Raw genomic sequence first — 20,028 nt, forward strand, 5'->3', positions numbered from 1 at the left:
AAAGCATTCCAAACATGAATAATATTAATTTATGGCCATTTTTTTCTCTGAGCATTTTTGGAAAAGATAACTGGCATGGCCAGTGATCTGTAAGCAACAAATGATCATTATCACCAATCAACTTGACCTTGTTTAGCAACAACATTTTTATCCTTAACTGATATCAAAGAGATATACAGTAGTGGCCAAAATTGTGGAAACCTTTTGGGAAACGTGTACAGTAGAAATACCACCTTTGGTTAAGTTTCCACCCATTTTTCTTCTAATTTCTTTATCACTGTAGCCTTGTTCACTTAATAATACTATTTTACATCACTTTCTGGGTAACCAGTCAACTCTGCACCATGACTTCAATTTTATTACGTTTTACAAGCTCACTAAATGAAAGGACACAAAAAAAACCAACTAACTTGATAGCGATCACATAACACACTGACAAATGTCCTCCTCTCAGCTTCAATGCATGACATCAATAACTGAATCCTACTGTGATCTGATTGGCTCATTGCCAAAACAAGATGACACCTGATTGGCTCTCTAAACATTCATGCTCACTGGCTACAATCAGATGAAGGAAAGCTACCTGATATCAACCTAAGCAAGTTGTGATTCCTTTTTCTGGTTATTTGGCTCTAACGTTTCATAGAATACTGTACAGATAATTGAACAAACTTTGTTGCATTACATTCTTGATTAAATTATCTTTCCATTGACATATAATTTTATGGTACTACTAAAAAAAGTGGTGTTATTAGCCATCAAACCTTAAAAATACACTTTTCCCAAAAGGTTTCCACAATTTTGGCCACTACTGTATGTTGATAAACTAAATCGTGGAATATAAACAGGCTGATGAGCTTAACCAATAAGCAAGACAGACACGCATTAATACCCATCTGTATCTGTTGGGAGCAAACTTACTTGCATAATATTTAACAAATTTGCAGAATTGTCCTGGCTCAGCCACACAGACCCCTTTTCCTTTGAGGCAACCAGTTGTAGAGTGGTAGCGTTTGCACACATGGCATTTGAGGGCATCAACTGCAGGATCAGGAAGAAAAACAATCCTTTAGGAATCTAAAATTAAATAACTAACTATTTCAGTGTCATACTCTCAGAGTTGTGTGACATAGCTAGTATAAACTCAGTGCAGTGCTCATGAGTTTATGTATAGGCAACAGTAGTTAAATGGCAACCCTGTTTCAGAAATCAGCTTAATCCATTTACTTGACCAGATAAATCCAGTAACTGATGAATACTTTCCTACTGGTATGAGGAGAAGTTCCTGTTGAGTTTGGGAAAATGACTTCCATGATTACTCGTACTTTATGGCCAGCGACATAAATCCATCTTTACTGCCCTAGTGAAATAAAGGAGGAACACAAATTTTGCCATTGTTTGCACAGGATTATTGTTACTCACCGAGAATACAGCAAAGCAAAACTAAAAAGCTGGGAAGCAGAATTTTAACCATCCTCTAGGTCCCCTGTGAGGGATAAGCAGGCCGAAGAGCAAACCTCTTTCAAATGGAAAAGAGATCCTAGGAGGAGAGAAGAAAGCAGGAAAACGTTCTTGGATACATGTTCACCCATGTAAGCCACAAGCAGCCCTGATAGTCAACAAGAGGGATGGAATTCCAGCTGCAGTTTGAAAGGAACCCAACTTCCAAAGGAGGGGTTAAAATTCCAGGACAGTTAAGCAAGAAGACTGGCGTTCCAAGCGGTTATCAGACGGGCTGTCACAAAAGCATGAGTTTTAATTGACTGTAAACTGTCAGTGCATTTGGGTGTGGGATTCACCCACAATGGTAAGTGGTCCCTTTTCTCTATCAAATGAGGCTGTGATATTGGTTGACTGGTACAAAAGGCTACTACTGTCTGTGGATCAACCAAGCCACATACCCCAAAATCACCAGTTTCACAGACGTTGCATTTGCTGCCAGTAGGTTTCCGAAGTTAAATTCCAGGTACTTGGAATTACTTATTAAGCTATATGAAAAAGGTCCTCCTTATCTTTGGGACTCACCGTCTATTTCTCTGGTCAAGAAGCAAGCTAGCTGTGAATCCTTGCACAATAAATCAAGGGAAGGGCACTCCAGAAAGAGATGTGCTTAATCATGGTACCTCGCTTTGGGATAGCCTGTCTCCTGAGGTGAGGGTGGCCCCTTTCCCAATGGGCCTTTAGGCCAAAAGGGGTAAAATAATTTGAAACAATCATGCTAGGAAGATTATTTCTTTGGTTCAGAGGCCAAATGATGCGTTCATTTTGTCTGGATATCTTTTAGCAATAGCAACTTAGACATATATACTGCTTCATAGAGCTTTATAGCACTCTCTAGGGCTAGGTGGTATACAGAGTCAGCATCTTGCCCCCCAACAATCTGGGTCCTCATTTTACAGACCTCAGAAGGATGGAAAGGCTGAGTCAACCTTGAGCGGGTCAGGATTGAACTCCAGGCTGTGGGCAGAGTTTGCCTGCAATACTACACACTAATTTTAATCTTGGATATGTTTTGGTGTTTCATTGGGAGCTAGCTAGAATATTTACAGGATAGGGGTACAGCTGGTCCTTGTTTAGCAACCACGATTGAGACCAAAACTCAGTCATTAAGTGAAGCAGTCAATAAATGAAATCACCAGACAATCTCACTTCAGCTTTCTTTTCCTTTACAAACCCACGAAGGTCATAAATGTGAAAACTGGTTGCAAAGTTACTGCCAGGCCCAGCCCAAGAATGACACAAGAATGACATTGCAGCCAAAATTCAGTTCTTTATTTGCTCATACCATATAAACAGAATCTTGCCAGACTAAACCTATGCTACTTATAACTGAACAGATATACCTTGGGAGAGTCTAGGGAGTGGTTATCTTAAATTCCTTCCTCTTTCTCTGATGCAACTCCTGCTGCCATTGCCTTGTCTTCTTAGAATGTGCTTCCCCCTTCATAGATACATTCCATCACAGTTACTTTTTTAATGGTGGCCATAACTGCCAATAGTCATTAAAAGAGGCTTCTACTAATATTTCATTGCAGCTCCAAGGAAAGCTTATCTATTGCTGAAACTTTTTCAATCAAGATGAAGGTTTTCAGGATAAGGATACAAACAATACAGTAAACATAAGGAACAGTTGCTGGAATTGGGTATGTCTAATTTAATGAAGAGAAGGATGAGGGGGGACATGATAGCAGTGTTCCAATATCTCAGGGGCTGCCACAAAGAAGAGGGAGTCAAGCTATTTTCCAAAGCGCCTGAAGGCAGGACAAGAAGCAAGGATGGAAACTAACCAAAGAGAGAAGCAACCTAGAACTAAGGAGAAACTTCCTGACAGTTAGAACAATTAACCAGTGGAACAACCTGCCTCCAGAAGCAGTGAATGCTCCAATACTGGACATTTTTAAAAAGAGACTGGACAGCCATTTGTCTGAAATGGTATAGGGTTTTCTGCCTGAGCAGGGGATTGGACTTGATGACCTCCAAGGTCCCTTCCAACTTTGTTATTATTATTATGGATCATCGCACAGTCAGCCAGATGTTCAGACTGGATTTGGCATTTTGTCTACCTATCGAGTCCTTACCAAGGACCTGGGATAGGCAGATGTGGATGTTTGATGGTATTACAGATATTGTCGCAAGATGGAAGCAGTTCCTAGTAAGGCCGCCTTTTGCAATTGACTAATGGCAAATTTGTCAATGCCAATGGTGTTCAAGTGGTGCTCCAGTTGTTTTGGGATTGCACCCAAGGAGCCTATTACTATTGGTACTACCCTTGCTTGCTTTTGCCACAGTCTTTCTATTTCTATTTGTAGGTCTTTGTATTTTGTTATCTTCTCCAGTTCTTTCTCGTCTATTCTGCTGTCTCCAGGCACTGCCACGTCCACTATCCAGACTTTTTTGTCTTTCTTATCGACAATTGTTAAGTCTGGGGTGTTATGTTGCAGATGCTTGTGTGTTTGAATTCTGAAGTCCCAAGCAGTTTAATTTTATCATTTTCTATGACTTTCTCTATTTTATGATCCCACCAGTTCTTGCTTACAGACAAATGATATTTCTGGCAAATCTTCCAATGCACCATAGTTGCTACTTTGTCATGCCGCTGCTTGTAGTTAGTCTGTGTGATCTTCTTGCAGCAGCTTACCAGGTGGTCCACTGTTTCTTCAGCTTCTTTGTATTATTATTATTATTATTATTATTATTATTATTATTATTATTATTATTATTATTATTAAACATTTAACAGAGTGTTAAAGTTCTGTGCTTGCAGCTTTGTGTCCAAACGTATTCCCAGCCTAGGATTGGTTGCAGAAGTTCTGTACGCAACATTTGTTGATATGGCGGATGTATACTCCTCCGTCCACATTCTTGCAAGCCGGGGCACAGCCGGTCCTAGTATAAAGGAAAGCACGTTCTAGAAAAGAAGAAATACAAGTGAACATCCAATATTTTCCTTTTCACTCTTATAACAGTGGATGATAATGTTATTAAGCATGGATAATAATTAGTATCTGTAATATATATGGCCTATGCTAAAGACACATACTAATTCCTAGTTTATTGCCAAATTCTTCTGAAAGACCTATTGAAGACTTCTATCACTGATGCTTTAAAAAGGACATGGTGGGTTGACCAGCTACACAATTTTGACACCATTCACTAAGTCCAAATCAATCAAATTAGAACATGGTTTAGCAAAGCGCAATCGGCTGGCTATGCACACATGAGCAGCAATTTGAGAGACAAAGGGTCACATAAAGCCCACGTTGTGTTCAAGAAGTGGATCTGATTTAGCAGACTTTGTGGAACAGACTCATGCCTCACAATTGTCCAGGAGGCCAAAGTCTGGTCTAATGTGGAGTACTGTAGCATACATTGCTTATTGTCATCTCAGTGGCTTTCTTTTTGGCAATAGGGTTGTTCCATACTTACCTACAATGAGCTTCTGTCGGAAACAACTCTCTCCAGATCCTGCTTGGCAGTGTTGAGTTTTCATTCGACATGTGCCATTCATATACTCACGGTAACATTTAACGCATGTGAGGCCATCAACTGGACAAAAAAATTGCATTGTAAATAAATTCCAAAAGAGAGACTGAAAATTAAGATGTAGCACAGCCCAAATCAGTCTGGGGTACTAAAACGTAGGATGAACAGTTGTGGAAACAAGGAGTGTCTACTCTAGGCAAACTTGAAAAAGAGGACCACCCTACACAGTCCTTTCCACGATATAGGGACAAATTTGGAGATGGGGATAGGATTGAGAAAAGACATCAGTGTTAATTTACAACTCCTGGATCACTTCTATGTATTAAACATAGTGTGCATTAAGCTGCTTGAAAGCCAACAATCTTGTCAACTAAAATTCTGGTTCATGTATCACTCCTCTTTTCATGCTTGAGTGTGTATGTGTGTGTGTGTCGTTTGTGTGTGTGTGTGTGCGTAGCATGTGTGTTATGTATATGGGTAGATATCTACTTTCTTTTGAGAGCAGGCCCCAGAATTTCGTTTTTTATGGGTGCCAGTGTACTCACAATAAAAAATGACAATAAAGGTTATATTAATTTTAAACCTAGTATATTGTTCAACAGTTTGTGATTTGTCCAATATTTCAAGTGTAAGAAAAACGTAGAGAGTTTGGTGTAGTGGTTAAGGCATCAGATTGAAAGCAGGGAAACTGTAAATTCCAATCCCACCTTCAGCATGAAGCCAGCTGGTTGACCTTTAGCCAGTCACTATCTCTTAGTCCTAGAAAGAGGACAATGGCAAGCCACTTCGGAAACCCTGTCAAGAAAACTGCTTGTTATTTGTCCAGACAGTCGTCAGGAGCCAATACTAACTCAAGCAAAGCTTAACATAGGGATGGGCAGCCTAGTTTACATGAATCTTTTAGCTCTTGGTTTTATCGCTCTTTGTGCCCCCTCCAACAGAATCCCCGAATATTAGTTCTCTAGCATTTTGAGATGAGAAGCATGCATTTTTCCATAAGCATCATGGTTTAAAAATACCTAAACAAAAATGCCACCTCCTTCTCAATGATATGACCTGAGCTCCTTCACTTTATATCACTATCCTGCCCAATTCAGGTGTCATCCCCACCCCTCTCCAAAAACATCTCTAACACACCCAGTCCTTGACCACCACAAATTTGCCCAGCATCCTTTAGTGAAGCAGTTTGAATGCTGCCATGAATTGTAATTATGCCTTCAGATCAAATTAATCGTTCTAATGGTGATGGCCAACTGATGATTTGGTTACAAGCTTACCCTCTGCGAAGGACAGCAGCATCCAGAACCTGAGTGCCAGGGACTTGTTCATGATGTGAGTTTCTGCCCTCACACCAGATCTTTCCTGGGTATTTGACTACTGTATTGCAGAGGCATGTAGGAGGCTCCAAGTAGGAAGATCATTAACTTAAGAACTTCAGAAAGTTCAGGAAAAAGTAATGGTGGGCTTCAGTCCCAGTTTGAGGATGTGCCTCAAGTCTTCAATCAAAGCTCTGCATTCAGCTGCATGGTAGCAGATCCTCCCACAGATATTTGCAGGCACAAAACTAGAGCAGGACTTTCATTTAGTCTACTTGATGTGGAGAAACTGGTTACAGAGACTTTCCGACTGATCAACTTGAACTGCTCGTTGCTGGTCCGTGTCCTGCATTTCTCGCTTATTCACAGTTGTTTCAATCACCCGACTTTCCACAAAGGGAATGGGTTACAAAGCCTGAAGGGTTTGATACCCTTAAAGGTATAACATTGCTAGAAGATGTCAAAATAAGGGGGGAATGGTCTATCTCACTATAAAATACCTACCGTAACTACAAATCTATGTTCCTAATTTATAAAATGTCACTTCTACTGTTAATTAATGAATTATTTACCAGTCCTGAAATATTATGGTCCAACATTTTTACAGATTAAATTTCACTTGTACAGTACATATCCTACCTTCAGATCGTGTTCCTAATTATTTAGGTGCCTGGAGGAAGCATATCACAATCTTCTTGAATGCACCTACTCTAAACAAACAAAAGGATAATAAAGTGCCCTTGAAATTCAGACCCCAGTTTTTTCAGATCAAAGCAATTTGACCATTGGAGTCAAGTTCCTTTTGCAGAGCAGAGTGAAGTCTTCCATTCCTAATTTTCCTTTGATGTGTTTCCATGCACTCCATCCAAAACAGGGTATGATTGTACAGATTCAACCTATATTTGTAGAATATCTTCTGCGCAAGAGAGCTGTGTAGACATCCAGCTAAGCATGTAGAGCTGAGGAGGAGGAAGAAGAAGAAAACAGAGTTAGTAGTATAAGGAATCCTGCCTGAGTAGGGAGTTGGACTAGAAGACCTCCAGAGTCTCTTCGGAATCTGTTATTCTGTTATAGAGTTCATCCCAATGTATCAGTGTTTATCCCTGTTACCTTTATAAGATAACTGATCATCTCATAAGATCTGATAGCAAGATTCATGCAAAGAAGGACTTGATTTTGTTTTGTTGTTGCCGTTTTCTAGTTGGTAGCAAAGACAGATAGCCTTGATACCATTTGCTTGGGAACAATAATGGGATTCTCAGCCTTCCCTTGAGGAGAGCTTTCTAGATGCATTTTGATAACTATTTGAGGATCCAGAAGGTTGACTTTTGACCTGATTTGGTAGGCATCCCATAAGAAGGAAATATTGACCAAGCTGTGTGAACTCATCATAGCCATATGATCATAGTCATCCAAACAAGATGGAAAGGCATGCCTTCCAGAAGCCAGTCATAAACGCCTCACCCATCGGAGGCGGGATATAAATGGAGAGCAGAGATAACATTATGCATTGCTGACCTCAAGATAGAAAAGGTGACATGAGAAAACTTTTGCATCTTGCATTACTGCTGCTGTTCTTACCAAGATTTCACTTTTTATATTACTTTGGTAAGTCTCTGAAGCTAGTGAGTCACAATTATTCTGGAGTCTGGCTTCAACACTTTTTGAAAACAAATCCACTCTTATGCCAGAGAAGAAGAAACTGAAACGTGGAGTCATGATTTATAAGTGCAATGCATTTCGAGCCAATTTTTACTACTTACTCCATGTTCCAGAGCCAAGGAAGAAAATGATTGGTCAATTTAAATACTTTTATTAATTTTAATGTTTGGACCCCTTTTGTTATCAATGGGTTTATTGAAGCCATGTGTTTGTTTGTTTTCAACCTGAAATAGGAAACATTGATATTTCACAGAAAGTCCAGGAACTGGGAAAGAGCCTAAGTGAATGTATGCCAAAAAGAAAAAAGGGGGAGGGATATGAATTAAACTTTTCTCTCCATGTGATCTTTTTGTATCAAAGCATTTGTCCTCTTAAAATATAAGTAGGACCTGCAGTAGAAGTCGGAACATAAAAGTATTTTGCCATGGATTTCCTGGGAATGGATTTTTGCTCTCAGTGGGTCAATGGTGGGGTGAAAAATAATAGGGAAAAAGTTCCGATACTATTATTGTTGTTGGTGGTCACATAGTCAGCCAGAGGTTTAGACTGGATTTGAACATTTATCTACCTATCGAGTCTTTCCGAAGAACTTGGGACAGACAGATATTGTGTGATAGTGTTAAAGGTATTGTCGCAGGATGTAAACTGTTTTGAGTAAAGCTGACTTTTGCAATTGATTGATGATTTTATCAATGCCAATGGTGTTCAACTGATGTTCCAGATATTTTGGGATTGGTGCCTACTACTTTTCGTACTGTCTTTGATTTCTTGTTAGTTATCCTTTCCCTGGTCAAAAAAACAACAACAACCTCATGCTGGATTTTCTATAATAAAAACTACCCTATATACTCACTGTTGTGTTGGCTTTTCTTGGATATTTCTCCTTGGCCATATTTTATAAAATGACCAACTTATCTATGCAAATTCATGGAGGCAGTGACCTTAGAAATACTGATCTTAAACCCAATTATGCTCTGATATTCATCAAGGGGAAAAAATGACATTGTAAGATCTGATCTCGGTTCATGTAGAAGGCACAGATCTGGAGAATTTGCCTGCAGGATGTCAACCTCTTCGAAAGCAGACAGTACAATTATACGGTGGTTGCACTTCTGCTTCTCCATCACTTAGGTAGGTGGTATGGTGCTGTGGCTTTTACACTGTTGCTATGAAAAAAAAACAAGAAAAAGAGGTGTAGCCAGACATTTTGAAAAGTATTTTCACAACCTGTTTTGGTGGATCAGAACAATGTTTCATGAATGATCCTAAGAAGTGAACTTTGGCTGACCTGGACAACTGTCCTGCGAAATATAAATTAAAATCTACTGGATTTACTGATCTACCCAGATAAATCAAAAACATTTTTTATCTTGAGTCTCATATTTAAAAACTCTCTTTTTCAGACCTTACAACCAAATGCAGGACATGTCTCTTTCGACCTCCAGGCCATGCATGCCGCAGACCAAAACCTCCTTGTGAACTAGTTCAAGGACAGGCCTGCTTCAGACAGACAGTCTATTTCGGTAAGTATTTAATGGCCACCCTATAGCAATTCCTGATTTTCTTTGGGCAGCTTGACACAGCAATAAAGATACATATGTTTGTAAGCAACAGACATTTCTTCTCATCATGGCTATCCACAGCCAGCATCAATGCATCTTTAGGAACATTCTCAGGAATTTTAATTCTCACAGGCAAACACTCATTTATTCCTTCTCTAAGTCTCAATGGAAGGTTGTTGAGTAAACCTAGGACTTAAAAAAAATTGATCAAGGAAGTTTCTCAAACTTTTTTGTTATCTAGACCAGTGATTCTCAACCTTTCTAATGCCGTGACCCCATAATACAGTTCCCCATGTTGTGGTGACCCCCAAGTGGGTGTGGCCACCAATAAGAGGGAGTAGGACAGCTAGGGAAAAGGGAAAAAAATGGCGGACAGCGTGGTTTGGCGACCCCCGTGAAATGGTCATTCGACCCCAAATGGGGTCCCGACCCACAGGTTGAGAACCACTGATCTAGATAGATGTCAAAGGGCATAGGACCTCAATGCAAATAGATCAGGAAAGATCCCACTAAGATACCAATAGGCCTTATTTACAAAGAATGGTCCAGAATTTCTCAGCAGAACATCTGAACATTCAGCTTCCCATTCTGTCTGTTGAGTTGCCCAGTTAGCTTTCCAAATCAAGCAAAGCATGTAAGGGATTTATTGATCAGAGAAAAAAGTGATGATTTGCTGGGACATCATTTTCCAAGTGAGGAAGTCTGCCCGTTACCTTGAGAATCTCAGTAGCGAGATACTTACATTTAGAAAAAGGAAAAGCTTCGTCCATTTTTATGGTTTCATAAATGCCATGCTCAGAATGAATTAATACAGGAAATGATCCAATCTGAGATGGTCATTCTTCCAAGCTTTCAGGCTCATACTGGAGCCTATTATCAAGGAACTTCTCTGTCTCTGAAACATGTGCTTTGGACTGTTCTAGGCATTGCATTTATATGGTTCCCAATTGTGTGTAGCTTTTAGTTGCTAATTAGGATGTTCTTGGCTGGCTAGCTGGCATCATCAGTTGGTCCTAGTGACCAGTTCAGATTGGTCCTGCAACATTTCACTTCATAGCAATAGCACTTAGATGTATATACCACTTCACAGTGCTTTCCAGCCCTCTCTAAGCGGTTTACAGAGTCAGCGTGTTGCCCCCAACAATCTGGGTCCTCATTTTAGCAACCATAGAAGGATGGAAGACTGAGTCCACCTCGAGCTGGTCAGGATTCAACTCTTGGCAGTTAACCTGCAATACTGCATTCTGACCATTGAGCCACCACAGCTCTTTCAGTCATGATACATGAAAGTTTCATACCGCAAAGATGGGCTAAGCTAGAAACTTTCCAAGGATTCTGTCCTGCACACCCTACGGCCTTTGCCTGTCTGGTTGGCTATAAGCTAAACTTTCACCTCCTTGTACAACTGCCCAATCAAATGGAGCTGTTTATAAGCCCAAGAAGGAAAGGACCACCCAACCTCTTATGCTGTCTACAAGTTGTGAGAGGCTGCTTAGCATCAAGGCGTTAGATAGAACAGGGGTAAGCAACCTTGGCTCTTTTATGACTCGTGGACTTCAACTCCCAGAATTCCTGAGCCAGCTTTGCTGGCTGAGGAATTCCGGGAGTTGAAGTCCATAAGTCTTAAAGTTGCCAAGGTTGAGGACCCCTGCATTAGATAGAATGAAAAGGAAAACCTGGAGCCACAGAGATAAGCTAAATCTCTTGTCTTCTGCAGGACGGATCCCACTCTTCTCCAGAATGGGTTGCAATTCCTTTTGCAGGGATGTCAAGGAGAAGAAGGAGAAACTGATGATCACTGAAACCATTTTTTGCTGCTCTAATAAAAGTTTCTGTAATGCATAAGACAGCCTGCAACTTGGAGCTCCCTACATGTATCTGATTTACAATTACCCCAATCCCAACATCAGGAATGGCAGGTGGGAGCAGCAACATGGAAAAGCCTTCTCTGAAGTTTGCAGTTGAAACATGGCCACTGTATCTCCTCTCTCACTGAATAATCAGAGCTTCTGATCTGAAAGACAGCTTCTTCCATTATGTACCAAACACTTTGGTGAATAAAATTGCAAGTAATAATTGTAGGAGATGATCAGGCTAAGCCCAAGGGAGGGATCAAGTGTGTCATCAGTCTTGAGTGCCTTCGCGCCCACAAGACAAAGAACTGATATTTCTCAGTAGAAGTTTGAGTTCAAAACTATCAGCATTCATATGTAGAGGCATCTGGAATGAAACTGAAACAGTATCATGGAGAAGAACTGAAAAAAAATCAGGGTCTATCGATGCATATTACCTGGTTGGGTAATGAAACGTCTACAAGAAAACAACCAAGTTCAGAGAGCAGCAAGGAGCCCCCAGGGTCTACTGTCTTTTCTGCCCATATCTGCAAGCAGAGATTCCACATACAAAGGTTCCTGAGCTGTGCCAGAAAAAGGGTGCAGGTTGCTCGAACACAGCCTACACATGTACCACTTACTTGGACATACATGCCGTACAGATCATCAGATGAAAATGCCAAGGCTGGGAGTGGGAAGACCAGAACTAGTCCAAGATCCATTTGTCCCTTCCCTTCTTGCATAGGCTGATTAGCTCAAAGGAACTGGGAATGTCGAACCTCTTGGAGAAAGGTGGAGCTTGCCCTTCTGATGTGTTTGGATGCATTCATCCAAGAAAAATGATAAGGTAGAAACCAACTGCTTCCCACATCTGATTTGCAGAGGGGATATAAATTCAGAAAGGAAGTGGCATCATCGTCTGCTCTTGACTTGGGGTACAGAAAGGGGAACATGAAAACACTTCTCCCTATAGGGTTATGGATGCTCCTCACTATTGAACTAGGTAAGATTCTAAGGCTCTGTGAACTGGAGAGATTTGAGGAGATACGACTAAGTCTACTTAAGACAGGAAGAAAAGGTGATGAATGCATTTGCCTGGAAGATGTTACCATACTTTTTGTCTCTTGTGGCTGCTGTCTCTCGAACTGTCAAACCCTTAGAATTAAAAAGGTGAAATAAATGGCTATGATAAGGAAATATTACTATTATCTAGTCATTATTTCATTTTTTGTTAATAATTTTTTTTTTAAAAAAATCCAACTACTGTGGGAGTTAGGGAAAGATGTAGAAGCCTGACATTGCATGCAGATGTTTAAAAGAACAAGTGAGGCGGGTTTTTTCGCTGTGAGTTGTATCCAGCTCAGGAGAGCTACTCTTTTGTTATTTATGATTTTCTCTCTTTTATAAAATCTGTTTTTCCATTCTCTCCCAAGCTGTTGGCATTAAATGCCATAACTGCCTATTCAAGAAACCTGGTGGCAATTGCATCACTAATCAAATTCCTTGCAGACTATACATGGGCCATGCTTGCTACAAAAAGACGGTCTATTTTGGTATGTGACATAGTTATTTAGATCACAGTACTTAATTTTTTTTTCCGTTTTGTTTTAATCTTCTGTCCTACCCATCCCTCTATCAAGGAATCTGGGCCCTAGATAAAACAAAATCTATTTTTCTGGGAAGGACATGTATATGTTCCTAGGCATTCTACCATAGTAAGAGTAAAATAAACAGTAAAGATTTCACATTTCAATTATTGACAGTGGACATCTCCTAAACTGTTTCTGAGTTCTATATATGATGTGTGTATCAATGATTGAGAACTAATGACTTAGATCAGGGGTTCCCAAATGACTTAGAGCAGGGGACCCCAAATGACTTAGATCAGGGGACCCCAACTGCCGGGCTGTGGCCTATTTGCAATGGGGCCAGCACGCACACACATGCAAGTGCAGCTCAACTAGTCAGTCCAATTCCCCTCTCCCTCCCCCAGATGATCCCCATGCTGCAATGGTTGGGGACCACTGATTTAGAGCAAAACTCTTGAATTTTCTTCTGGATCTATGTATACCAGGGTTCTCAACCTGTGGGTCGGGACCCCATTTGGGGTCGAACGACCATTTCACAGGGGTCGCCAAACAACACAGTCCGCCATTTTTTCCCCCTTTTCCTTAGCTGTGCTACTCCCTTTTATTCTATTGGCTTTTGAAAGCCAATAGAATAGACTCTCTTGAATAGAGTCTAATTCTATTGGCTTTCAAAAGCCAATAGGAATTGTCCAGGCTGTCTCTGCCCTGCTGAGCCCGCCAAAAGTCCCATTCTGCAAACGGTGCTGCACCAGTTGAGTAGTCCTCGACTTACGACCGGTTGAGTAGTCCTCGACTTATGACCGGTTGGGGGTCGCAGCATTAAAAAGGTTGAGAACCACTGATGTATACGAAGCAATAATAAAAGGACAGATGCCTTTCAACATCACTGTCCTTTGAACATTAACTGCCCTTTTCATGAAACTATTGCAATGGCTCAGAAGGTAATAAGTTGCATTTCTTGGTTCCAGGGACATTGCTAGCATGCATACAGGTAGTTCTTGATTTAGGAGCACAATCGGGACCACTGTTTCTATTGTTAAACAAGGCTGGTGTTAATCACCTCAAATTTTATAACCTTTCCCCTCACAATTGTTAAACACACCACTGCAATCATTATGTGAATCCTTACATGCATCACCCTTAATACATTATTTCTTTTGCTTCACAGGCAAAATGCTTCTATTTCGTTTCCTGGGCTGTGCCCCCAAATGTATTGCAGTCTATGAGCAACCCCAAGATCAAAATATCACTCAGGTTGTTACCTGTTGTTCTAACCGAGATTTCTGCAATGCTTAAGTAAGACATGAAAGATGGGAAGATGGGGTGGGAAAGAAAAACTGTCCCCGTGCCTTTGTTTTAGGATCACTGTTGCTGCTATTAAGCAATTCTCACACAATTATTTATGACATATTATGTCATTTGTACCCTGAGAAGCTTGCAGTTCCTTAACCTGGAATTTAAGCCATAGTTCAGCTCTAGTGCCATGGTTCCAACAGATGAAACTCTTCAAAGAACTTTGAGGCATTGTTTACCTTAAAGAATCTTTATTCGAGTAGCATAGCATCGGCACGTACATAGCAAAGCCTAAATCTGATTTCCCCTCCTCTGAGCACATAGTATCAAAGCACAAGTCCCTCCTCTAATTAACGGTCATAAATCACATTCTCCAATTAGTTTGAAATGCAGGCTTTCCCTCCTGTTCCCCAACCCGCCATTTGTTATCATCTCTTATTTCAAAAAACCTTGGTTCTCACACTATTACAACATTGTTATGTCTAACTAACTCCCATACACATTCCTCCTCTTTCCCCCCCCCCAGTATCATCTAATTCCAACTCTAATTCTAAGAGTAAAACATAAGAAGGAAAATGGCTGCATCTCCATATGTTGTCAATATTTGATGTTAGCAGCATTGACATCTAGTGGAATTCTCCACAACAATCGCTAGTTGGTTGAATCTACTATACTAGATCTGTGCAATGGAAAAATTGTACCATTTTCCCCCAACATATCATTGGCTTGCAAAAGCTGCCAAGCTCTCAGTAATGAGATAATCAGCAAAGTCCCCAATTTCTTGTTGGAGGCAGAAGGCTGATATGAAAGGTCTGCATTTTAATATCTAGCAAGTTTGGCAAACCCACTGAAAATATTTATTTGCAAGTGGAAAAGAGAGAAGTTAAAGTGAAAGAAATGTTTGCTTTGCTGGGAAATTCTGGCACTGAAATACTGAAGAAGAAGGGAAGACAACCAGGCCAAAGGAGCCCAACAGAGGGCGTTTGTCCATCACAAAACCATGAATGGAGCTAAATATCCAAAGTTAGGAGAAGCTCACCAGAATGGACAGGATAAGCCAAGAGAGGGCATCTGTCTATCCTTGAAGTACTGTCAGGGAAGAAAATATATGAGTAAGTAAGGTATGGAAAGTCGGTAGGAAGATTTAGAAATATTAAAATAAACTAAAGAAGTTGGGCATTTCAGAACAAGGCAGGATAAGAAGCAATGGATGGAAACTAATCAAGAAGAGAAGAGAACCAACCTAGAACCAAGGAGAAATTTCCTGACAGTGAGAACAACTAATCTGTGGAACAACTTGCCTCTAGAAGTTGTGAATGCTCCAACACTGGAGGTTTTTAAGAAGAGACTGGACAGCCATTTGTCTGAAATGGTAGAGAGTTTCCTGGCTGAGGGGGGGGGGATTGGACTAGAAGACCTCCAAGATCCCTTCCAACTCTGTTATTCTGTTAAATAGTCTCTTCTATCATTTGAATTTTGTTGGCAAGTTTTGACTTAAATAAACAAACTTACAGTGAAACCTACAGCGTTTCAGAGGCAGGGTACGGATTCCATGCACAATATGTCATTGTTAGAATGCAGCCCAGCCACAGGATTGTCATTCCTAATAAACCTAATTGCATTGGAAAGTTGGCTCCCAGTCCTTGAGAACGCTAGAGATTGTTTCTGGTTTTTCCGCCATGCGTGTCGAACCCGTTATCCACCCTCAGGATCAGCCCAGCATTCATAAACATGTTCTTTGGCAAAGGAGTTTATCCTTTCAGTAAGCCTGCTTCAGAAAGTACAGGTGGGCCTTGACTTACGACCACAGCTGAGCCAAAAATTTATGTTGCTAAGTGAGACATTGGTTCAGTGAGATTTGCCCCATTTTACGACTTTTCTTGCCACGTTTGTTGAGTGAATCGCTGCAGTTTTTAAACTAGTAACACGGTTTTTAAATGAATCCGGCTTCCCCATTGACTCCTGCTTGTCAGAAGGGTTGCAAAAGGGGATCACATGATCTCAGGACACTGCGACCGTCATAAATGTGAACCAGTTGCCAAGCACCCAAAGGTAAATCACATGACCGTGGGGGATGCTGCAGCAGTCCTAAGTGTGAAAAATGGTCATGTCACTTTTTTTCTTTTCTTTTCTTTTTTCCAAATTTTATTTATAATACAGTTAAAAACAAACAAACATTGGACTTAACGTGACATTCCAGTGTATACATTCTTATCAGATTATTCCACTTTTTACAATCAATTCTTCATCTCTACATATACATCTAAGTTTTATATACAATACTTGTTCTAAAATAAACATGTATTTCTATCTTAACATTCATCTTTAATCCCGACCGTCCTCTTCAAATTCCTCCAGCGGTAAAATTTATCCCAGGTTTCATAATAAACTGATCCACATTTGTCTTTTAACATCATTGTGAGCCAGTCCATTTCCGCACATGCTAATATTTTACGTATTAACTCTTCCTCTGTGGGAATTTCCTTGCTCTTCCATTTTTGTGCTAAAGCAAGCCTAGCTGCAGTCAGGATGATGTCACTTTTTCCAATGCCGTTGTAACTTTGAAGAGTCCCTAAATGAACTGTTGAAATTCGAGGACATATTTCAGCTCCCAGCAGGGGCACTATCTAACTTTTCTTCCATTTTGAGCCTTCACAGAGTAAATCCTCTGGAAAACAATAAAGTACCGAATAGGGTGAACGTTTCAAACTAAGCCTAAGCGTGACATTCAGCTAAAGATGATTATATTTCCCAGTTTCTTTTAAGAATCTTTATATATACATACATCAGTTAAAAAACCTGAACAGTGATAGCAAGAACTAATACAAAGTTGAAGAAGGGAGAAGAAAGAGAGAGGAAGAAATAAAAGAAAAAGGCGAAAGTGCCAAAAGGAAAAAGCAAGAGGAAAAAAAGAACAGTAAAAAAGTATAAAGTAACGCCTTGCAGTCTTCACAACAGGTATAAGTACATTTATACTTTCACTTCTCTCTCTAAGATAACACATGATTCTCTTCTTTCTGCAAGCTATCCTGTCTATCATCAAAACCATGAATCACAAGTTTATTTTCTTCTTTGTCATGCAAAAAGTAATACACAGGGTTTCCAGTCACCAATAAATGTAGGGCTTGTTTTTTCTCTAATCAAACAAGCCAATGTAGCCATTTCAACAAGCGCCATCATCTTCATCAACCATTCCTCCAAGGTAGGTGTCAACCAATCTTTCCATCTTTGCACATACAATAATATGAATGATGAAAGCGTCAGGGTTATACTGAAGTAGAATTCCTGCTCTCTTTTGGACATATGAATTCTACTATATTTGAATTCATGTTGGGCATTTTCTGCAATGCAGAAAATTCAGAGAAAGTCAGAACCATCAAGGCTAGAGATAGCTGGAGGACACCACTTTCTGAAAATTGAGGGCTGTGAACAGATTTCTAGGTACCTTCTTGCTACTTCTGTTATTTACTAAGACAAGATTTCAGTCTAACCACTAAATATAAATATAAAACTGAGGATGAAAAAATATTGCACGAACCTGAGTTTATCCTACTATATAAACTATAGTTTAAGGCTTACTGCAATACATGAATCTAAATCACTAGACTTATTCAGCAAATCATTTTCATATAATCCTGGTGTATAACACAAAGTCTAATTAGGGCTATTTATGCAATCTGAGTCCATGTGTTCTGTAAATAAGTGCAAATAAGTGTGAAGGTTTTAAGACTACAGTACATAAGAGGAGAATTTGCTGGTAGTGGGAAGAAAATTAATCTTGCTTGGAACAATGCTAAGCAAAGGTGGATTTTACTCTGGAAGTGTCCAATTTCTGCTTTGATGGCATCTGTTTCCACATTACCATTTCTACATGAAGTCCAAACCCTATTTTTAAAATTCAGATGTTCAACTGGATCGAAAGAAAGCTATGTAGCATCCTTACTCCTTCCTATGATTTAGAAAGTTGATTTTTCTTCTGGTGACCCAGCTGATCCAAATGATTGCTGGTGGGATAGTCAACAATTTGACTGCTTAGTCAAGTGTTTATTGGGGTCATTATATAACAGACAAATAGATAAACAGACATTTGTGATTTCCATTTTGCAGATGTCAAGACTTAGTATTCATAGGGAAACCTGTATTAAATATTTGATTGCTAGAAGTATGCATTATTGTGTCATTAGTTCCACAATTTAATTTAATTTAAATAATATATATGTATGTATGTATGTATATCTTCCTGCTTCTTCATTGGAACCAGAAAAACATCTACAATATTACAGCCCAAAACAAGCCATCACATCTTTAAAGCAAGATCAGATCATTTTCTGCACCACAGCCTTTAGATGCTTGGGGAAAGAAACAGTTGAAAGTAGTAGAGAAAAATAGATGCTGAATTGAGGGTAATGTTGGAACTCTATGGACTGATTTTTTTATGGTATGTTGCAGAGGTTACGATAATCACAACATGTGGTTTCAAAAGTACCCACTTCGGTTACTGTCACAGTCACATTACATTCTATATCAGATTTAGTGCACCCTTGTAAAAATATAGTTTTTTCTCCAGCATCTGAAAAAGACAAAAATAGATTAGCACATCTACAGCAATTGTTGTACAATAAACCCAGAAGAACATATCCAAGACTCCTCCTCAGAAAAAACTTTCCCCATCCCGGTAGCTCCAAAAATATTGGTATCAATTGCCAAATTGGATGGGAATTCCTGGAGTTGAGTCGGCAAGAGAGAACGTACATGATTTGATAGCTAAAAACTATAAACTGCATATCCCTTATCTACTTTCTTCTCTATCCAGAGCCCAGATAACGAGAGGGTTGTAAATACTTTACTATATTTTTAATAAGAAAATGTGTGTCATGTGCGGAGGAAACATTTTTATCTGAATAAATACCAGATTTTAAGTAGAAACATACATACCTGAAGTATATTTGGAAATTTTACACAGTTGACTCGGATTGGCAGTACAGGCTCTTGATAATTTCTTACAATTTTGTCCCACTGTAGTTATTTTGCAATTGATGCACTTAAGAGCTTCAGCTACTGGAAAAAAGAAGAAGCTAAATCCAGGTTGTATAAATATAATTAATTTCTATAGCTACAGAATTTCTCTATCACTCTCTACCTTTCCCCAAAGGTTTAACTGGGTAGATAGTACCCATAGAATTTATTGCATGCAAAAAGGTGAAACAGACAAAAATGAGATGGAGGGAGAGATGCATTCATTCACAAGGACCCCCATATTTAAAGAATGCAACAAATGTTCAGGGTAAAAAATCAAAAGCTTTGTGACATCTGATGATGTTCAGCAGAACCAGAATAATTCTGTTTTTTTTAAAGGGAGGGTATGAGTGGAAAATGATAAATATACAGGACATTTTTTAAGCATTCCATGGAAACATTGCCACCAATTATGACATGGAGAACTGAGTAAGTTAGTGAAAAAATGTAAAGAATATTTTAATTGTTTATTCATAGCCTGACTTGTCAGATTATTGCACTTAAAGCCACAATCCCTCTTAAAGAGCAGGTTCACTTTATAGCTCTGTAATATTGAACTTTGTGCATATCATAAAATATTTGCGATAGACAGGTCTCCACAGAAAGTTTATGTTGTTTCCATAGGGCTTAAGTGCTCTGGACTCACAACGTTTTTTGTTGCTTTATTTCATTTGTTTTTTTGTTGTTTCTAATGGTGAAGTAAAGTATTAAACTTGGCTATTTTTTTTATCCATTTGTAAATTGTAAAATTGAACTAAATGTGCCCATCAATTAG

At 39.5% G+C, this 20,028-nt stretch overlaps 1 long non-coding RNA gene across 1 annotated transcript; it reads left to right on the forward strand.

Annotated features, from left to right (window-relative positions):
• Positions 1 to 1,720: 1,720 nt before the first annotated feature.
• Positions 1,721 to 11,550, forward strand: LOC120313982. The gene is made up of 3 exons (XR_005558310.1): positions 1,721 to 1,807; positions 9,365 to 9,484; positions 11,241 to 11,550. It is a non-coding gene; the product is annotated as an uncharacterized LOC120313982 (long non-coding RNA).
• The last annotated feature ends 8,478 nt before the right edge of the window (positions 11,551 to 20,028 follow it).

The sequence above is a fragment of the Crotalus tigris genome, unplaced genomic scaffold, assembly GCF_016545835.1.
Source record: "Crotalus tigris isolate CLP2741 ecotype Arizona unplaced genomic scaffold, ASM1654583v1 scf7180000018825.4774228, whole genome shotgun sequence".
NCBI classification, from domain to species: Eukaryota; Metazoa; Chordata; class Lepidosauria; order Squamata; family Viperidae; genus Crotalus; species Crotalus tigris.